This window comes from Miniopterus natalensis, chromosome 12 (assembly GCF_054644295.1).
Source record: "Miniopterus natalensis isolate mMinNat1 chromosome 12, mMinNat1.hap1, whole genome shotgun sequence".
Classification (NCBI taxonomy): Eukaryota; Metazoa; Chordata; class Mammalia; order Chiroptera; family Miniopteridae; genus Miniopterus; species Miniopterus natalensis.
Window position 1 is genome coordinate 59232038 of NC_142092.1, and position 21031 is coordinate 59253068.

The following is a 21031-nucleotide window of genomic DNA, read 5'->3' on the forward strand; positions in this document are numbered from 1 at the left end:
CCAGGAATTCAACACCTCTCCCAGCCCCGAACTCCCCGTTCTCTCCTGCCACTCTCCACCTCATGCCCACACTCTTGCTTTAGCTTCGCTGCTCACTTAGTCCCCAAGCACAGCGGCTCCAAGTGGCCAAGCTTTACACATGTGACTCCCTCGCCTGAAAGCCCGACGCTCCCTCTCAGCTTGACTCACAGTCAAAAAAGAAGCTCAGCAATGAAAAAACACAAGGAGCCCAGAGAACATCAGGACTGCCCCAGACCAAGCCTCATACTGAGGCACAGCATCAGGACGCCACTGTGTGGAAGAACCAAAAATTACACCCTTGGTGTTTATCAGCATGGGACTTAGGTCTATCTCTTTCCGGGGTTCTAATAATGAAATCCGGGCAAATCTCTCCCCTACTTTAAAACTTCAAGTCGTTCCCCAGTGTCTTAGAATAAAATCCAAACTCTAATCAAGGCCCCAAGGGCTTGCATGACTGAGGTGCTATCTGGTCCCCAGGCCCTTCTCCTGTCACGCTCCCTTCCTTCCGATCCCTAACAACTCCACACTCAACGTCCTGCCTCAGAGCCTCATCCACGCTGTTCGCGCTGCTTGGGGGCTCCTTTCCCTGCTCACCCAGCCACCTTCCATTCCCTCTTCAGGTCTGGGCTTTTTCAGGGAAGCCTCCCTCATCTGTCCAGATAGAATTCCACCCCCCCCCCAATTCCATATGCTCTCAAAATCCTGGTTGTTTCCTTTACAGCTGAAGAAATAAATTTGTTATGCGTGTAATGCCTAACTGTAAGACCCAGGACTATAAGACCACTAGGGGTGGGAAAACCTGTTCTCCAAGACCCAGTTCAAAGCCTAAATATCTGTCAAGTGAATATACCCATGAATGAATGAATGAATGAATGAACGAACGAACGAATGGACCTGTAATGTAACTCAAGATAAGAAGGTGGTCAGAATTCTGGTGAACGTTAGAGACACAAAATCAGGGCCCAGAGAAGGTCAGGGAAATAGGAAATAAACTGGATGGTACAGCCTCCCAGAAGCAAGAAGGAAAGAGAGCTTCTAGAATGCTCTCAGGTGCTCCAGGGAGGTGGTACATAAAGATCTGAGGAAATCTTATTGGATTTGGACAAGCAGGAACTCACTGGGACCTCCTTAGTTGAGCCCAACTTCAGTGAAAGTGGGCGTGAGGTGAGCACAGTGCAAGGGGTGACCCAGCCAAGCTTAGTTAACAGGTACTTATCTGGGCCTGAGCCAGCCTGGCCCTGCAGGGTCTGCACAGTGGGGAAAGCAGAAGACAGGTCCCTGTGTCATTGTCACCAAGAACATGAAGAGAGTGTAACTCTCTTTGGTGACATCACTTAGAGGCAATTTGGCTTTAGGAGTTAGAGTGGTCAGAGCTCAGTCCCAAAAGCTGGAGCTTCAGAGCCAATATCAGCCCCCACCCTTCCTCTCCGGGCAGCATCAGGGCTGCTCCTTGGTCAGCAGAACACATAAACTTCAGATGAAGTGGGACAAGTCCCCTCTCTTTGACCCAGCGGGTCTTCTAGGAATCCGGGCTTTGAACACAAAGCATTCTGAAGACCATCAATCAGAAGGCCCTTTCATCTGAGCTTTGGGAAAGAGGAACAGCATTTGACTGTGGTTGCTGTCACCCCCTGAAAGCCAGCTGGGCCACTGATGAGTAAGCATTCGGCCCCTTCTCCTTTTGGAAACCAAGGGTGATGTCATGAGCTGGAAGGGTGTTTTCCAGGCTCTCCTCATGGTTGCTATTAGAAATTCACTTCCTTTCCAGCATTGGAAGCTGGGTTAGTCCCCTAGCAGTGATCCTTCCCCTTTCACAGCTCACAAAGTCCCTCGTGGGACTTATTCAGTCCTTCACGACAACTTGCTAGGTGGGTACAGGGCACCCATTTTTTTAGGCACAGAAACCAAGGCCCAAGCTGGGAAGTGACCCAAGTCTCCTGCTTCCAGCCCAGGACTCTGCACCCCACCCCCTGGATCTCAGCCTACTTCAGCTGGTCACCCACGAATCTCATAGTCAGGTGGGCCCCACCCTGCCAGCCATGCCAGTCGTCCCCAGGTGGCTATGACTCATCTACCTTCCTCACTAGTCACACTCCTCCAGTCAACAAACCCCCAGATTTTCTCACCTCTTCAAAGCCTCCAGGGAGAATCCTTGCACAGCCTTCCTCCTCAGGGAAATCTACCCTCTTAGGAAAGAGCCAACAGAGGCCTTGATAGGGAAAGCAACTGTTCTGTAGTCACACAGCCAGCAAGCAGCACAGCCAGGTGGGGGCCCAGGCACCCTCACATCCAGCCCGGTCAGTCCTTGCCTCTTCCCCACAGGATCATCCTTGCCTGGCCTGGCCTCCCTCTCAAGGGTGGGAGAGAAGCAAATGAGGTAACAGGCAGAAATGTACTCCGAGCTTTACAAGAAAAACCTCAGAAACTACCTTTGAATCCACTGTGGCGACCCACGCTGCTTCCACTGCCCCCTTCAGACTTCCTGGGGCAGTCAGAGCCCAGTTTAGTAGGCCACAGGGGTCTGCACCACTCTACCTACCTTGCAGGGCTGAGAGGGTGAAGAGGGCTGTTCCACGGGGGGGTGCTGGGTCTACCACAAAAGCCGTAAGAGCGGGTATCAGTACCACCTGTAAATAAAGGGCCAAGATTCTCAGTGTCAAGGGCTCCAGGTCATCTGATCAAATCAAAAGCTTCCACTCCACCCCGACCCCCACTACCAGGGTCACAGAGACCCTATCTGCATGCTCCAACAACAGAACACTCACTTCCTGCCAAGGCTTCAAGACCCACTGTTGGAGAGTTTGGCTAGTTAAAAAAATTGTCATTACAATGTGCTAAAATCTCCCTCTCTGCAGTCACTCAGAATAGGTCTGTCACCCTGTTTCCCAATGGCGCCTTGGAGACTTGAAAACAGTAATCCTGGGCCCCTAAGTCTTCTACAAGTTGTATGGCCGCTTTCTTCCACCTTTTCCTGAGACCAGTACCCCCTTCCCTTATCTACTCAAATTAATCCTGTCCCTCCTGAAGAAAAAAAAAAGACCCCGAATTAGACATTCAAAAGAGCTCTATCCAAAGTAGGATGAGCAGAACTTTCACCTCCATCATTCTAGATATCATGCCTCTATTAATCCAGCATAAAATCCCATTACGATTTAAGGTAACTCCATTGTATGACTAAATTCAGTTTACAATCCTTAAAATCAACTTCAGAGCAGTGGCTGTGGATTCTGGAGTTAGAAGAAAGGCCCTTCAGTTAACTAACTATGTAACTTGATCAAGTTACTGCACCTCTCCGAGTCTTAGTTTCCTTCTCTATAAAAAAGGGATTATGTTAAAACCCACCCCACAAAATCATTATAAGGATTAAATGAGATAAAATATGTCAAGTGTTTTGAACAGTGCACTTATTTACTCTGCTTATTTATTAATTAAAACCCTAAGCCTTTAACAGAAATCATATCTTTCTCATTCTGTACTTGTGCAGTTTGAGGACCCAAGTTGCTTACATGCCATAATCCCATCTGTATGCCTAAACGTTGTTCTGCTCTTGCAAGATTGTGTTATAAGTACCTGGTAACAGGTCTTTCTCTCCCATCAGCCTGTGAGCTCCATCAGACTGCTTTGCCTCTGAAGCTTCAGCCCTGATACATGGCCTGGCAAACAACAGACCAGCGGCTATACGCTAGATGACTGAATGAAGGACCAGCGTACGTAAACCCCAGGGTTGTGCAACCCAGCCTTTCAGTCCCCCCCCCACACACACACACACCTTTCAAGGACAACCTGGATCTTCATCCTTCCTCACTCCCCACGTCAGTCATCTGCATTCAGGGACAGCTAACAGCTAAGTAAGTTGGCTCCTGCCTACACTGGAAAAATTCTCTGTCCAAACCAGCTTCTCCAAGCCAAAGAGAGCCTCCAGGTTCCCAAATGCAGTGGGGTCCTGCAGGCTTCTGGGATTCAGACACAAATGAGCCCTGTCCTCTGCTGACAGTAAATGGCCCAGACATTCCTGGTGGGTTTTTGCATTGTGAGAGGCAAGGGCCCATAGCAGGGGATCTGGAAGGAGGTTGGACACTTATCTGGGCGCTAGGGCCTAGTGTTAAATAGCACCTCTGTAGGCCTTCCTCAAACAGTTCCCTCAGAACTTCCTGGTCCATGGGAGAGATCAAAGCACAGCCGGGTTTTGTTGTCCCTGCCAATGACTAACGACACCTCACTTTCTGTTAACTCTGTGAGAGGGTGAGACTTATGAGACTTTCAAATTTCAAATGCAGCTCCCCTCTATTCTTCAAACCTCTAAATCACATCCCCATCTTCACTGGCAGTGCTACATTTGTTCCCAAATGTATCCTACTCCTTCCCCAGTGCTCCCCATCTCAGCAACAGCACCGCCACCCGCCATCCACACACTGGGCCAGGCCAGACACCGGGGCACCGCCCTCCTTCACCTCCTCTGCTCTGTCACTCTCACCTCCACCACCCCAAGTCCCTGCATTCTCTTCTCCCCACCCTGACTGCCAACGTCTTTGCCCAAGTACCATCACCTCTTACCTAAGTGACTGCAATGCTTCCTAACTGGTCCTCCCACTTCCTCTGTCCTTTCCTAAGTGCGGTCTTCTCAGAGCAAGCCCAGACCATGTCACTCCTCTGCCCAGATTCTACCATGGCTCCCTATGGCCACCAGACAAAGCCCAAGATCCTTAATGAATTCTTCAACATCTTTTACGATCTGCCCCTGTAGGCCCCTGGAGTCTCAGCTCTCATCAGTTCCTGTCCCCTGCGCCCTCCAACACCCCTCCAGGCTCTAGCCAGACACAGCTGCACTCTCTTAAGTCCTTGTCTAATCTTTGCACAGACTGCTTCCTCTGTTTCCAAACTCTCTTTCATCCCTTGTCTTCTCCTCTCCTTCCACTCATGATCAAGCACAGCTTTCCCCCAGGAAATCTCCGACCTCTGCTTCCCCTTTGAGGCTGAGCTCCTCTGAGATCCCACAGGCCTCTCGGCTTCCCTGTCACACTATATTATGGTCTGTTTCCAAGTCAGCTTCCCCCATTAGACTAAGATCTGCTCCTTTGTATCCCAATGCTTAGCCTAGGGCTGGGGCCACAACAGCTCAAGATTCACCACAGGAAGAAACTAGAGAATCACGTGTGCATGCATGCATGTACACGTGTGCACACGCGCATAAACACGTGTGCATGCATGCATGTACACGTGTGCACACGCGCATAAACACACTCAAGCACACCGTCACACAGCGCTGGCGGAGAGCACAGGTGCTGCCATCTATGGGCACAAAGAGAATTACATTCTTTCCCAGGATTTGGACACAGGGAGCCCCAGAGTTTCAAAGTCGGCTGGGTTTAGAATTAGCCCCAGCTAACTCCAAGTTGGTCTGTTTTTCATTTTGGACCTTAAAGCTGCAGTGGCTTAAAAACAAGGTCCACAAACCGCTAACTCTAGTCCATCGCCCACACGCCCCAGACGGAGCCAGAAAGAGAGGCGGTTCCTTCCAGCACTCAGATCCCAGCCCAGGCCCACTAGGTGCCTGTTTGCTGAATTATACCTTAGAGCACAGGGAGAGGAGGCACTTTCTTTTTTTTAATTTTTTAAAATACAGCTTTATTTATTTTTATTTTTTTTAATCCTCTCCCAAGGGTATTTTTTCCATTGATTTTTAGAGAGAGTGGAAGAGAGGGAGGGAAAGAAAGAGAGAGAGAGATCGATTGGTTGCCTCCCACACAAGCCCCAACCGGGACCAGGGATGGAACCTGCAACCGAGGTATGTGCCCTTGGCCAGTAATTGAACCAGTGACCCTTCGGTCCACAGGCCAATGCCCTAACCACTAAGCAAAACCAGCCAGGGCAGGAGGCACTTTCTAATAGTCAGAGCTGCCCACCAGTTTCGGAAAGGCTGGCCTTCAGGTAAAGGACTTTCCATGAGTGAAAGTGTGCAAGCCACCAGGAACCCCATCTGTCTGGAAGGTGGCTGAAGCCCTAGGGGTGGGGCAGGGTGACTGGAGCAGAAGTGTTTTTCTCCTAAAAGACTGCTCCCAGCTCACTTGGGAGGACCTTCAGATTTAGTGGGAGAAATGGTATCTGTTCAGTAAAGCCAGAAGGGTTCAAAGAGGCACCCAATGACAACAGTTATCATTTTCTGAGCATTTACCAAGTGTTAAACTCTGACTTACATCAACTCTCATCCTCACAGTAACTCTGCCAGGCAGATAGCATTGTCCCCACGTTGTGAAGGACGGACACAAGCTCAGAGAAGTGAAATAACATGCTCAGGGTCACAAAGCTAAGATTTGGGCAGTTCCCACCGAGTCAGGCTAACTGCACTAAATCTTGGTCTCACTAAATTTCAAACTATGAGGCTAGGCCTCTTGCTCACTAGAGAAAAACATAAAGCTGTGGTTACTCTAGATCAGGGCTTAGCAAACTTTTACTGTACAGGGCCAGGCTTTGCAAGGCTCCATACCCTCTCTTACATATTCTTCCTTGTTTGGTTTTGGGTTGTGTGTTTTTTTTAACAACCTTTTAAAAATGTAAAAACCACTCTTAGCTCAGAGTCACGCAAAAGCAGTCTGGGGCCTCCCCAGGACTGTAGTTTGCAGCCTATAGATGGAGGATAGTGTTTTTAATCTTAAGTATAAACACTTCAGGTGGAAATGTTTAAGTCAAATGCTAGGTCCTACAGCTGTATTTCTCCCCCCTCAGATGGCTTCCTATTGAGTCACTCTCTCTTAAAGAAGGGCCAGCCCTACCTCTCTGTGAAATTAGGCAGCAAAATATTTCAAGGTGCTGTTCAGATTCTAGAAACTCATAGCTGTGGACCAAACAGTTCAACTCAGTGTTGGGAAGAGAAGAGGGAGGCAAAAACAACAGGTAGGAAGAGCCTCAAAGATAAGACATGAAGAGATCTGGGCTCTTGTCTGAGCTCTGAATAAGGGATTTAGACTCTCACTATGCAAAGTGTGGTCCCTGGACCAGCAACATCTGTATCCCCTAGGAGGTCATTAGAAATGCAGAGTCTCAGGCCCCACCCCAGACCTTCTGAACCAGAATCTGCATTTTAACAAAATCCCCAGTTGTGTGTGTAGGATAAGTTTGAGATGCTCTACAACATCCTTTATGTCCAGATGCAACATTGTTGACAAAACCCTATCCCTGAGGAGAACAAGTGTCCAAAGGCACCTTTCTTTACATCATAATATTAAGTCTCTGAACTAACATCTGTACTAGTGACCTCAAAAAGCACCCTAATTTAGAATGCACAATTGACACACCAAGACTTGCCACTGGATCTTGAAATCAAACTTTCAATTGGCAGAAAAGCAGACCTGGGAGGGCCAGAGAAGGTGCCATTCCCCATTTTGCAAGGGGGGTAAACTGGTTAGAGAGGGAAATGACTTTCCCAAGACCAAACTGCCAGGTCAACCTAGGGGTTGTGACCATGGCCAGGTTCCTTAATCTTCCTAGGCCTTAGGTTTAATAATAACTGAATATCATTTTTGGTTTAGATGAGTACTTTTGAGGTCTCACAAATGGTGGAGTAGCAATCAGAGGCCTTGCTGTGTGCTTCAGGAAATTCATTTGCTCTCTCTGGGCATGAGTATCCCCAGCCATGAAGTAAGGGGGCGGGGCCAGGTGATTCCCAAGGTCCAACGCTAAAGGTCAGAAACTGTTTTGAGGCGAGAAGGCAGTCAGGAGACTGGTCTTCAGCTGAGGGTCACCACAGTCACACCAAAGTCAAGGGAACACAAAGTCAAGCCCTTCCATTCTAAGTGTAGAGGCAGAACAGTGACCTGGATTAAGCGCAAAGTCTTATGGCAAGTGCAAAGCAAAAACTAGAGAACTGGTGTCTCGCTACCTCTTCAGCCTGGATCGTAAACATTATCCTTTACTGATGCTGAACTGTGCAAATGTACTTGCTAAATGAATGAATGAATTAGGATGTTTCTGCAAATGGCCTCTCAGCTAGAATTTTTTTTTTTTAAAATATATCTTTATTGATTTCAGAGAGAGGAAAGGAGAGGGAGAGAGAGGGATAGAAACATCAATGATGAGAGAGTCATTGATCGGCTGCAGCCCACAACCTGGGCATGTGCCCTGACCGGGAATCGAACCCCGATCGCCTGGATCCTAGGTCAACGCTCAACCGCTGAGCCACGCCCAGCCGGGCTCAGCCAGAATTTTGATAGCCAGCTTCCGAGGCTCCCACAAAGGCCGTTACCCTCATGTGTGGCTGGTGGGAATAAGAATGGCTGCAACCTTTCTGGGCAGCAATTTGGCAAAATGTAGCAAAAGCTGTAAAATATGTAATTTCTGACCCAGAAACTCTAAGTCTTGGGCATCCTTCTAAGAAATAATGAAAGGAGAATAATTTATGCACTACGGTGTTCACTGCAACATTGTTTATAAACAGCTTAAATGCCTAATAATAGAGGATCAGTTAAGTGAGTCATAGTATAGTCACTCCATAAATACAATAATAGAGTTATTAAAAATCAGATCTGCACATATCATTTTCATAATAAAAATGTAAAACCTGTTTTTTACAAATAAAATGCATAATTTCACTTCTTTAATCCCTTGGACTATTGGAACAAAAGATTTAAAATAGCAATAAACATGCATTGACCTACTCAGGTATAGTATGCTTTTAAAACTCTTTTAAAAATTAAACTTGAAGTCCTGAATAACATGAGAAAATATTTACATTATAATGTTGAAAGAAACAAAGTCAGAATAGAAAATTACAAATGTGGTATGACCACAATTACATGGGGATAAAAAAAAAAAAAAAAAACTGCTGAAAATTTCAGGAAGGGAATGCACCCAAGTGTTAGCAATGATTATCTCTGGTTGGCAGAATTATAGACAATTTTTGTTTTCTCATACTTTTTCATTTTCAAAATTTCAACATTATAATTAGAAAAAGAAAAAAAAAAGTCCTTGGAGGAGGGGAGATAAAAGCACCCCATATTCCATAGGTATCCCACCCATAGCACTTTGCTATTCCCAAAAAATTAACTATTATTTACTGACTACCCACCCACCAAGGGACCAGCCCAGCCACAGTCGCTATAGAAAGGAAATGAAGGGCCAAGCTCCACCCTGAAAGCTTACATATATCATATATCATATATCTATTCTTTGCTTGGCAAATAAGCTGGACCCACATGATATCCTTGTTGAGGGTGGAAAGTAATAAGGCTGTTTGCTTAACAGCAGAATCAATGAATCCACTCCCACTGGTGTGGCACCTTCATCAGAGTTCCCTGAGAGAGACCATGGCTCCAACCATTTCTGGAGTCCCCTTGGGAAGAGAAAACTTCAGGGATGCTTTATAGCCCAGGAGGAAAACTGTTATCCCTTAGTCCAAGCATTGAATGCAAGAGAGGCAGAGGCTCCTTCTGAAGCAGAAAAAGGAGGCACCAGGAAGGAGTTGGATGGAGGGTCTGGGAAGGAACCTAACTGGCCATGTGGCCCCTGGGGATCCCTGGTCAAGAGAGCTCCCATCCCCAGGCCTCAAATTCCTCATCCATAAAATGGGGCCCATAATGACAACCTCAGGGCTACTGTGAGGCTCAAAGAAGAGAAAGTAAGTCATTTCATCTCTCCAGACCAAGCCTGTTTCATCGGTAAAACTGAGTCATTATCGCCTCTCTCACAGGGCTGTTAGAAGAGTAAACAAGGCAGTGTAGACAAAAGGCGACTACACACAGGAAGCACGCTACATGTGGTGCCCAGGATTCTTATTGCTTGTAGAACAGGGAATAGGATACATAAATGAATCCCAGGCCTCAACATCCTTATCTGCAAAATGGGCAACCACTTCAATCCACAGAGACCAAATTCATGAACAGTAGCTGAGTCTCCAGCTGGCACTGGTGCAAGTAACTGAAACACAGATGACTGATGTGGGCTTACTTTGTGCTCGCAGACGTGCAGGTCCCAGGTTCCTGCCCTGAGCACAAAGCCCTCTGACTCGAGGCCATCGGAACAAAGAAAGCCTGGCATTATCCTGTCCACCCCCTAGGGCAGCGTGAACACTGGGGCCTAGAGAAAGGCACATATTAGCACAAGTCACCCAGTGCTTTGTCAGTGACAAAACCAGGACCCACGCCTTCGGCTGCCCAGCCGTGCCCACTATGCCCACCGCTTTTCTCTGCCCTGCCCTTAAACTGTTGATGTGGTCCCAGGCATATGGCAGAGTGGGGAGGAGAGGGGAAGCCAGAGGACAGCAGGAACTGAGCCTGCCTGTGGTCTCCAAACTCACAAACCACAGCAGGCTGAAATATGACACACAGTCACTCAGTTGAAAGAGAGGAGATATTTTTACTTAACATCCCCCAGCTGCCTAAACACTGGTCTCTTTCTTTCCCTCCCCCTCAAAATGCATAACTCCTGGGACCTGCTTTTTCCAGCTTCTGCAGGCATTTTTTCAGGGAATACCTGTGGAGCAGGGAGGCTCCCACTTTTCCTGGCTTCCCAAGAAAGCTTTCCAAAACATGGGCTCAAATGGTAAAAGGTGGGGGGACTGGTCTTGGCTGGGCCTCCGACTCAACAAGTGACCTTGGGCAAGTCTTTTGTTCTCTGAAATGGAGGAAAAACTGACCTCCCCACTGGAGTTCTGTTGACAGTACAGAAAAGTAGGAGTTTACAAACAGTCCTGAGAGGACCCTCCATGCCTCTGCTACAGGACTGAACTTCCCAAGCCACGAACACTGACTCATGTCCATTGTTACAGTCAGAGCAAAACTCCTCCATCAGTTCTCATGTCAGAACTAGATGGAACCTTCAGGAGAATGTTCGCAGTGATAAAGATCTCCAGCTCTATAGTCAGACCTCTGGAATCCTGGCACCATCACCGAACAGGCTCACAACCCAAGGCACATTATTTAGCCTCTCCAAGCCTCAGTTATCTCATCTGTAAAAAGGGACAATAGTACCAACTTCAGAGGAATGGTTGTGAGGAATCAACAAAGTAATTAATGTCCCAGTGCTTGGTATACTAGAAGGTAGCTTTCTATGATTATGATGCAGATCAACACCCCCCCCCCCCCAATTTACAGGTGAGGAACCTGAGGCCCAGAGATACAGGACTTGCCCAAGGTCACTCAGAAGAACTAACATTGTGGCTCCACTCCCAAGACAGTGCTTTTAACTTCTCAGTCCTACAGTCTCAAATAAGAAAATATACACCCTCAGAGATTGTAGATTTCGGCTATAAAGTTTTCTTGAAGAAAATCAGGGACCAAAGCATCAGCCGAGGTCTACAGAGCATGCATAGATCATCTCTATGACAGGGCAACTTCTCCTGAAAGACCCAAACTACCCACACAGACAGAGTAGGGGGAAGTGACCTACTGACACTGGATGACCAAGAAGTGTGAAGGCATCCAGTCAACAGCTCTTACTTGTAATAGTTTGGCACAAGTGCACACACAGCTGTTCACCGTGGCTGTCTCTAGGGGGAAAGGCGGGGCTTGGAGAGATGAAAGTCACTATATACTCTCCGTCATGTCTGAATTTTTAACAATATGTTTTTGCTTGAAAAAGAAGAAAGAAGAACACAGCAAAACTCAGAATAACTTAGCAGATTTATCCAGCAGCTATAAGCCTATTGTCTGCTTTTAGATGAAATTTATGGCCGGTTCTGAGATCTCCAGCTGGGCTTCCAGAGCCGGCCACCCTAATCCTTCCAGGGCCACTGCTCTGGTTCAGACCTGGACTTCCTCTCACTTGACCATGCAACAGCCTCCTTGGGGTCCCTCTGACTCCAGTTTAGCCCCTTCCAATACATCTCCTACATCAGCCACCAGACTGAGAGTTTTTATCATTGCTCTAGCCAAAAACCTTTCTAGACTCCTCATTGCCTTTAAAATGAAGTCCAAACCCTTAGTTTACAGTCTCAACTCCTACCACTCTACCCTCCATTCTACCCAAGTGGATTGCTCAGAAAACCTCAGTGCCCTTGCATAAGCTGTTCCTGTTTCTTAAATGTCTTTTCCCTCAATCCCTTTATCTCCTGGGAAACTATTACTCATTTCTGAGGCCTGGGTCGCCCAAACAGACTCAGTCACTCACCCCCCTTACAGGCTGAAGTAACTCTCAGTATCACATGATTGTGTTGATCACTATAGGTGGGCAGTATCTTGAGGACAGAGAGCTCTGACCTCCTCAGGGGTTCTTGGGCCCTCACAGGACAAGGCACTAGACCCAAAAGTACTGAATCAAGGAAGCGGGAGGAAGGAAATGCCATGAGAGGCAAACCCTGCAGCCTCCCCTCCAGGGAGCTGCCTGCTTTCTCAAGTTCATGTTAGTCCCTAATAAAAAAGACTATGGAAAATTCTGGAGTAACGTTTCCCTCCCTGATTCACACGGAAACCTTCTTTGCTGCTGTATAACTCACCCCGGTGCCAACTCAAACTCCCTTGGCTGTTTACAATTTCCCTGGCATTTATAAATAGCGAAGCTTCAGAAAGGAAAATGGAGTCTCAAGGGAGCTGAGTGCCCACTGTCCTCTCTCCTACCCTGCCTCCTCTGTTCCAAGCCTCTTCCCTTTAATATGCCCAAGAAACACCAACCAGCACCCCTAAGTGTGTGGGGGGATGAGGGGAGGTTCTCAGGCCCTTAGCGAATGGAACACTCAAGAAAGAGTCTAAGGTCCCACCAGGTGGAGGGAGTCGGCTAAGGGCCGACTGGAACTGGATCCCAGCCCTGCCCTTTCCTCACTCCGTGACTATGAGCCTGTCACAAACTCTCAGGGCCTTTCAGTTCTCTCAGCTGTGTCAGTCTTCAGCAAGCTATGCTCACTGCAAAGTGCAGTGCAGTAAAAGGTCAGAAATGTGGTCCTGGGACAACTGGATGTGCAGCATTAAGTCTCCGAGAAGTCCCCTGGGGCAAACAAAAGCAGGACCTCCCCAGCAGCCCTGCCTCCCACAAAGCCCCTGCTACCCCTGGCACAGCCCTGAATGCCTTTGGCTCTTTGGAGTTCTGGGCATGTTCAAGATTCCCCTCTCTGCTCTGAGGAAGGTGTGAGGGCAGGATAAACGGTAGAAGTCTGGACAGATGAGGGGCTACAGCTGACCCCTGCCCACCCAAAGGGTCCAAGGACTCAGGCTTGCCCTCCGGCATGGCCCAGGGCAGCCAGCCTGCCCTGGAGGAGGGGGGACGCTGCTGTAATCAGGTCTGGGGACCCAGAGGGAAAGGGAGATTCCAATCACTGTCTTCAACTCTGAAAGAAGTTTGCCTGTGAGTCAGGGAAGTGAACAAACACTGTGGCACGGAGAAGACAGCACCTACAGGTAGCAAGTGCGAGAAGATTTCAGACCAGTACGGGGAAAACTTTCTAACGGTGCTGGGTCCAGAAAGAGGAAGGGGGTGGAGGGCTCATCATCGACCAGGACCAGCAGGCAAAGGCATTACTGCCCTGGAGCCAAGGATCTGTCTGTGGATCAGGCTCCCCAGCGGAGCCACCGCCCAGACCTGCAAATCCGGGTCAGACGCGCCGAGCGCGGGTCACCCCGGGCCCGGTTCCACCAGCCGCGGGGGCGGGGTCAAGGCTAGCTCGGATGCTGGCCGCACGGCGGAGCCTGGGGGTGGGGGGCCGACCCCCCTCCGGTTCTGCCCTAGCCCCCCCCCCCCAACCCAAACTTCCTGAGTTCCCTGGAAGCCGAGCTAGGTGAGAGAGGAAGTCCTTTCCCAGCGCGGCCCCCGCTGCCCGGCCGAGCTCCAGGCGCGGGGAGCAAGGACCGGGAGGGGAGGGAGGGGAGGGAGGACCCAGATGCCCGAGATCCCCAGATGCCTAGGCCCCAGAGGTGCCCGGGGTCGTGGCCGCCCCCTTCCTCTACCTGCTGCTGCGGCGCTGGCGACGGCGGCTGCTGGGTCCAGCTGCGCTCAGCTGGTTCCGGGCGGCGGCGGGAGCGCGGCGGGAGCGCGGCGGGATGGGCAGGGCGCGGGCGGAGCCGCCCTCAGGGCGGGGCGGCCGGGGCAGGGGTGTGGGGGAAGGGGGGGAGCGCCGGCCCCTCCCCTAGGCTGCCGGGAGGCCGGGACCCTGCCTTCAGACTCGCCTTCTCCAGTGCACTGCCCGTCTCTTCACCAGCCCTCGCCGCTTGCCCGCGGAAGGCATCGGGGTCCCTGCTCTATATGCGAGGAAACTGAGGCCCGGGGCACGCTGGGGAGAGCTGCGGGAGCCTGGGGCCGGGGGCCCAGGGGAGTGCCCACTGACTGCTCGCAAAAGCTGGGACGGTGTGCAAGCAGCAGCTAGGCCCACCGAAGGGAATAAATGAGTAGGATGATTCCCAGCTTCATGCAGAAGGAAAACAAGAAATGCCAAAGCGCATGCCCATCCTTAAGGTAAACCGGTGAGCAGAGGCTTTGAGTCAGGCCGCCTGGGGGGAACTCCTGACACTAGTCCTGTAACTTTAGGTAAGTGGCTTAACATGTCAGAGTCTCAATTTCCTCTCTGTAAAATCGCGTCTTCCTGGGGCTGTTGGGAAGGCTCAGCGAGAGAAAGACTCTTAGCACAATGGCAGGCACTGTGGGTTCTCTATAAATGGAAGTTCTTGTGAGTGTGATGGCCAATATTACTTTAGGTGACTGAGCAAATCCACACTGTCGGGAAGATGAATGCAAGGTAATGTAAACAAGTGTAATATTTTATTTATCTCAACAGCACCTCACATGCATTTGAGAGACAGGCATCTGTGATGGAGCGGGACCTAGTACAGCTTCCCAACTGTCCTGGTGCAAACATGGGTTCCTGGGCCTCCTGCAGCTGCTCTGTGGCTTCAAGCCAGGAGACTCACACAATGGGAGACTGGACCAGGTGACCAAGATGTCCATTCCCAGCATAGGTGCCGGTAGCAGCCCCATGTTCAGCTGCGTTAAATCTCCCTCTAACATGAGGTAAAACATACCAAGTCAATAATTGCCGGATGCTGGGGATCAGAGTCAGAAAAGCAGAGAGGCCAAGAGCGGAGTTCCTGGTTTTTCCATTGAGTAGCAGCCAGGGAAGCCACAGGGCCTGGGGAATCCCAGCCTGGCTCTTCCTCCTGACCCCTCTTTTTGTACCACACTTAGAATTAAGGAACCATTTCTTGAACACCTCATGCCATGTTCTGGGATTCCCAGGTGCCACCGACTTTATCCTCAACTCCCTACCCCAACTCCCCCCCACACACACACACCCCACACACACCCCACACACACGGGAGGTGTTACCATGTCCTGTTTTCAAATGAGGAGGCCAAGGCATAGAGAGGGTTAAGTAGCTCTCCCAAGTTCACACAACTGAAACCACACAGGTTGAGTCTTTGGCCCCCTCTCCTTTGCTCAATGCCCTGTGTCATACTCTGCCACCCTTCCTGACTTGGGAAACTGCCCAGTTCCACTTTCTCTCATAGCTGAAGCAGGGTGCCCAAACTCAGGAGGCTCACACCCTCTCTGCCACTCCCTGTTTTTTCCAGCACTTCCTGGGCCCCACTGTAGGGCAGGTGGGGAGAAAAGCAGAAATGCAGACTATTTGGCTCTGAGCTCTTTGATTACAATCCCCGGCATATACATGTCCTGTTATTATCTAACATATCATTTCTAACCCAGCAACTTCTCTCAGGCACAGAGAGGTAAACCTCTGACTTTGTGTGTCCACTGAACTGAAGAATATCATACTGGGATGGAGGAAACACTGGAGAACAACTGGTCCAACCCCTCATTGTAGAAATGGGAAAACTGAGGCCAAGAGAGCAGAGGCTTGCACACATAGCTGCGATCGCTCTATCTGGTACTAGAAAAGCCATAAGCCTAGGCTGTCACCAGAAATAATTTAAACTAAAGATGATGACAACGATGATGATAACCAATATTTATATTGGAGGGCCAACCAAATTCCTAGTGCTTTGCTTTGTGTACATCAACACATGTGTTTCACAGCTGGTCAAGACATACCTTGGCCTGACCTTTCAGTTGGGGTTAAGTCTATCTTGCACAGATGCTTAGAAGTACCCTCTGCCTTGGTGTCCTATCCTCATTTCTTCCTTTTTGTACTCCTCTCCCCATTGGGGCCAGGTGTCAATGAAGCCTCTTTGCCCTGGATCTTCACCTTCAGAGTGAACGTCTTGTTCTTGCTGATATGGATCTCCTCTCATAGAAGAATTCTCATGCATCTTTCTGCCCAAGAGTGAGGAATTGGGGAAACAAAGGCTACACCCACAGGGGGGCCCTTCCTTGGCACCCATGTTTGTACTATAACCCCCCCACACCCCAGACACAGTTGACAGCATTAGGAGGAGCCACCAGAATCAAGCTGGACTACCAGAATTTGGAATTAGAGTTTGGGACATAACAAGTTTGGCTAATTAACTAGGTCTGTGATGACTGGTCATCTCTGAAGGCTAAGGTCACCACTGAGGTGGCCATCTTCCACAGAGAAAGCCAGTGAGGCCCTCATCAAGTGGCCAGATGGCTGTGAAGAAACTCAGAGTGGAGAAGGCTGGGCTGGCCAGGGAAGATTTCTGGGTCCGTGGGGCTTTTGGGGGTGCAGACCTCTCCTGGAGTTAGCTTCAGAAAAAATAAGTTATTAGGATAATTATTTATTGAACATCGAATGCCTTACAGCAAGTTCCCAGAAGCAGAGCACAGGCAGAAATTTTGTGCCAAGGATGCATTGACTGGGTGCTCTCAGGAGATCCAGGAATATCCTCAGGAGCCCTAGGGCAGGGATGCAGCTGGGCCTGAGTACTAAAGGAAACTGGGAAGGTACTCTCATCCCATCTTTCACAGCTGCCCATCTTATTATTGCTCTGTGTCACATCAGACAAGCATTTCTGCTTTTATCAGCAGTGAGCTGAAATCTCTGTCTGTGACACACAGCTAACTTGGGGCAGATGCCTACCCTTTATCCAACTGACTCTGCATAAACCTGGTTGCTCCCACTGTAACCTGTGGATGGAGAGAAAAGGGGAGGGGAAGCCAGGCTGAGAAGACCGCTTAACTAGGCAAAAGAACACATCAGCTTCGAAAGAATGGAAAGAATAAGAACAGCGGTGAGGAATGGGATGGCCTCTTCGGCTAAGAGCACAGAACAAGCAAAGGGGTTGAGATTGAAGGAAGACAAGCCTGGAAGGGAAGGAGTCTTTTATTGGCTCCGGCCTGGGTCCCTTCAGTGGTGTGCTAGAACCAGCTTGCAAGGGCTAGTTGTTAAATTTCCAGGAAGTTTAATAGCTAGTTGTTAAACACAGCCTTCAATAAAAAGTAACTTATATAAACTTACAGTTAAATAAATTATAACATAAAGATAATAACTTCTCAAAGTTATCACTTCTTAGTTATTTTACTATACTGTTATCTATGCCCTTAAGGTTATTTTAGCTATTTATCTATATAGTGGAAATACTATATAATTGTGTGCCATTGCACATCACTTCCCAATTCCACATTCAGTAACATCGCACTGGTAATCTGAAATCAGCCATGGCGGGAGTATTTGTACCACAGAAATCAGCAAAGGCTACAAATCAGAACTTCCCTTCTCCCTGACCCCAAGCCTGTTGTATCACATTTATCAGCACACCACTACCCAATACCCTGGGTTCCCCATTCAGCCCTCTGCCTTAAGAGTGCCTGTTTATGTGTATATCTCCCTCATTGGCTGGGAGCTCAGAAGGAGAAAGTGTGTTTGGTTGATTTTCTAATATATCTCCAGTGTCAAATAGTGCCTGGCACAGAACAGAGGCTTAGGAAATTTTTATTGAATTAATTAATCAGCAAATAAGGGAAATGAGAAATGAGTTTGGTCAAATCGAGTGAGTTGGGATGCATCAGAAGGATTCAGGAGAGGGCTGTGCTTTGAATTCCAAGAACTGCCAATCTAACATCTTCTGAATCCCTGGGCAGAAATGCATTTGTCCCATTATTTTAATGAAAAGTTAGAATTATGGATTCCATGCAATCACTGTCAGCTCAGCCATAAACCCACAGTTGATGAATTTCTACATTGCTGGATCCCTAGCAGGCACAATTCTATAAATGTGCCCCATAAACAAATGCCAGTCAGATGCTGGGCAGCATGAACCTCAGCAAGGGTCACTGTTTCTGTTACCCAGCAGAAAATCTCCCCTCCATCCAGCCTCCCAGGTTAGATTTTCAAGGAAATAACAAAAGCACCCAGATGCCCTTCCTCCTTCTACCAGGAAGCAGCTACACACGGCTGGCTCTATAGCAATGGCACTCAGCATAATAACAACTAAAATTATAACTACTACTTTTTAGGTGCTTATTATATGCTGGCCTCATTATTATTTCAATTAAGCCTTACAACTATCATCTAAGTTAGATATAACCTTCAATCTTTCAAATAAATAAACAGGCTCAGAAAAGATAAGTAACCTACTTAAGCCTCCAGAGCTGGCTGAGTTGGTAGACGGATTTAAACGGGGGTCTGTCACCAAAGCCCAACTTCTTTCACAGCAAAACGAAAGAAAGTCAAGGGGAAGGTAAGGCCTTTTCCATGTCTCCTATTCAGGATCAGGAATTATCTAATTTTACTTGACAATGTTAGGGCCTGAGGTTGGCCTCTTCCCTGTACACTTCATGTAATGCTTCATGATAAGTCACTGTTTCTTCATATGGGTGTTATTTTGAGTCATTTGAGAAATGTAGACCAATTTTAAGAAAGATTATAAACTCCTGTGCTGTAGAAATAAAAAGTAATTCATAAAACCCCTTAAACACACACACAAAAAAAAGTCTTTGAGGCAGTGCTATTTTTGTTTTCTTTCATACTATACCCACAAAAGAAATTCATGTTTTCTGTTTTTTCCTTATTATTGTTACTGCTTTTTTGAGTACCAGCTATGTGCAAGCCCTGTGCTTGGGGCTAAGGGCATACAAATGAATCAGCCATAGACTCAATCTTTGCCGGGCCTGTGACCAAGGAAACAGACATTTAGATGGGATAAGAGGCTGGGGGACAGAGACACGGTCCAAAGAACTGCAAGAAAGGAGATGAGCTGGGCCTTGGAGGACACCTCTCTGTGCCTCGGTTTCTGGACTGAGTGGGGCATAGAAAGGTCTCTGTAAACAGTAGCTGGTATCATTATGGGAACCCTATAGGTAAACGCATGGAGGTGTTTAAGATGAGTGAGCATTCCCAGAGTGTCTGAAATACAAGGTACATGGACCGAGTTATGGTAGATGAAACCAGACAGCAAGAGGACAACAGGATTCATGGGTGCCTGCTCCAAGCATTATCTCCTTCAAATCTGACAACAAATTCCTCAGATTAAACTACTCTTACTCCCAGTTCACAGATGGAGAAACTGAGGCTCAGAGAGGTCAAGTCATTTGTTTACATTACACAGCTGGGAAATGGCAGAGCTGAGGACCCAGAGTTCACTCCCAAGTCACTATCTCCCATGTGGGGCTGAGAGCATGCCAGACTGAAGGGATGGGGTTAGTGGGAAGTTGTCAAAGGCTCTCACACAGGAGACTGACACTGTTGGAGCCAGATCAAGAAGTTTCCACTGAGGGGCACAGGGGCCGCTGGCCTTGCAGTCCATGCCTGCCAGGGATTTAGCAGGAAGAGCTGGCTTTTGTTCTGGATGAATAAGCCCAGCTGTTTCTGAAAGCCCAGCCCCACTCTTCTGGGCTCAGCGGACCAGAGGCATTCAGCTGTCCCAGCAGGTCACCAATAGGGTGGGAGGGGCAGTACTTTGCACATTGGACTGCAGCATTTACAGAGAATTATATATTATCACAACACGGAACAATGGGCTTTTCAGATCTTGTGCTGCTGTCTTGTGCTCTAAGCTATAGTGGAAACACAATCAGGCCTGCAAAGCATTACCTTCTTTGGGATTTGGAGAAACTAAGAAACAAAACAAACACACACAAAAAACTACCCATAACAGCTGATTGGATTAAGGTTTTAGTCAAAAGTTGATCTCCCTTCTCCACTTTCCTCCACTTGCACTCTGCTCCTCCTCTTTACCGTCTCCCTATTTCTTTGTGCTTCTATTTTTCTCCCCCCCCCCCCCCCCCCTTCTCACCACTGTTCCAGCTGGAGTCTAAATATCCTTGCCTGAGGAGCTGGAATACTCAAGTTCACTCCCCACCTGCCTCTTTTTTACAGGGTGGTCCTGGGCAAGTCACACTCCTCTCAGCCTCCATTGTCTCATCTGCAAAGTGGGACAACAGAGGTAATGATTTCTAAGAGAAGTTACACCTGCCTCATAAAACCAGGAATTTCTCCAGTCCCTGGTTCTGCTGTACTGCATGAATGTTCTGCCAGACAGCATCTGTCTCATAAGGTCTAGTAAACTGTCCTTCAAAACATTTGATTTTAAGTCAAGTCGCTCTAGGTTATCTTATTTTACATCTATAATCTGTAAGAATGTCTTCAAAAACTCACAGTGCAAATGCAATCACTTTGGGTGTATTTTTTGTCAAATCAAAACCACCAACTTGAACCCTGGTCAGGTAGCTCAGATGGTTAGAGCGTCATCCCAATAAGCCAAGGTTGTGGGTTCGATCCCCAGTCAGAGCACATACAAGAATCAACCAATAAATGCGTAAATAAGTGGAACAACAAATCGGTCTCTCTCTCTCTTCCCCCTCCCTTCCCTCCCTCTCTCTAAAGCCAATCAATAAAATTTTTTAATTAAACAAAACACCACCCACTTGAGAAATCCACTGCCTGATTAACGAGAACGATGTGTTCCTGATGGAGCTTTCCCTCTCCTCCTGAGCGCTCCCCAAATAGAGGCTGATGCAGCCCCAGCGGGCAGGTAGTGGGGTGCAGCCCACACTCACACCAAGCAGGCAACCTGGAGTTTTTCTTTCTCCCTGTGCACCAGTCTTGTTGTTTTGACTCTGACCTCAAACACATGGGTCGGTAGGGACAGACCCAGGTCCCTGGACACGTCCCAGGTGCCCCAGGAGCTGTCCAGCAACCTCACTGCTTGGCCCAGACCATGCGCTGTTTCTCACGCAGTCATTC

General features: G+C 48.4%; 1 protein-coding gene across 2 annotated transcripts in view; it reads right to left on the reverse strand.

Annotated features, from left to right (window-relative positions):
• The window catches only part of GSN (gelsolin), a 39637-nt gene extending 36992 nt beyond the window's left edge, over positions 1–2645 (reverse strand). For both annotated transcript variants that reach the window (XM_016213750.2, XM_016213749.2), the window contains exon 1: positions 2561–2645. The gene's annotated coding sequence lies outside the window, so the exon portion shown is untranslated. The remainder of the gene's footprint in view (positions 1–2560) is intronic.
• Positions 2646–21031: the final 18386 nt, after the last annotated feature.